Source organism: Halyomorpha halys, unplaced genomic scaffold (assembly GCF_000696795.3).
Source record: "Halyomorpha halys isolate HHAL.00 unplaced genomic scaffold, Hhal_1.1 Scaffold27.1, whole genome shotgun sequence".
NCBI classification, from domain to species: domain Eukaryota; kingdom Metazoa; phylum Arthropoda; class Insecta; order Hemiptera; family Pentatomidae; genus Halyomorpha; species Halyomorpha halys.
Window position 1 is genome coordinate 892,835 of NW_027115109.1, and position 1,113 is coordinate 893,947.

At 27.0% G+C, this 1,113-nt stretch overlaps 1 protein-coding gene across 1 annotated transcript in view; it reads left to right on the forward strand.

The window, feature by feature from the left end:
* Mef2 (myocyte enhancer factor 2) overlaps positions 1-1,113 on the forward strand; it is a 364,222-nt gene that overhangs the window by 151,030 nt on the left and 212,079 nt on the right. The gene's annotated exons all lie outside the window — the stretch shown is intronic.

A 1,113-nucleotide genomic window follows, 5' to 3' on the forward strand; every position in this document is an offset into this window, starting at 1 on the left:
TATATAAATCATTTTTGAGTTCTATATGTTATAATATTTAGAAATCAATATTTTGTTAATTCATTTGTACAAATATCACGAAAAGTCATCCCATAAAGAATACTCGTTCGGAACTACTTTATAGTGCATTCAAGTAGATTTAGTTTGAGTACTAAAAGATATCTGTACGTCTAATAGTTCCTGAGATATAGTATTTTATAAACATAAATTTTATAAAGAAGAACTAGAAGAAATGAACATTTTGTGAATTTATTTGATCAAATATCATGAAAACTACCACTCCTACGAAGATAAACGTCATAAACTATTTTATAGTACTTTTAATAAGCTTTAATTTGAATGTAAATAGACATTTGTTCGTCGAATAGTTTTTGAGATATATATTTCTCAAATATAAATTCACTACTGATTTTTTATGAAATGTTGCTTTTTAAAAAGTAAAGCACTGGTTTTCTTGAGAACCAGTGAACATAAATAGCTCTATTAGGGCTCATATTTTAGCAAGTATACTCTACTTTAAATGATGTTCTGTCAGGTTTTTAAGTGTTGTTGATAATTTTAAAGATATGGAGCTTTGATTGAAAAGTAGGAGTAGTGGGACGAAGTTAAACATTAGAAACGCTACTTCATTTTACATTGAACTTGGCTAACCAAAAATGACAATTATAATAATAATTCACTAGTTATTTAAAGTTGCTTTTTAAAAAACATTATCTCGGTAACTATTGAATGTAAATAGCTCTGTGAGAGGTTTTTTTTTTTAAAATATCACTCTACTTTAAATGATGTTGAATTAGATTTTTTAGTGTTGTAGGAAATCCAAACGGTATAAACCTTACATTAAAAAATTAATTATATATTTTTTTTAACATTTTGAAACAACCGTCTTTTATTCTCCTATTAACTATGGTTGGCAGTCATTAATTTTCATTATATTTTAGTTTTTGCTGTTACATTGATCAAAAATTAGGATACAATATTTATTGTAAAATATAACTAGGTTAAAACTTAACCTTTTTCTGAAAGGCAATAACGCAGTTTATATATATATATATAGGAGGGGGTAGGGAGGGAGTGAGGGGGAGGAGAGAGAGAGAGAGAGAGAGAGAGAGA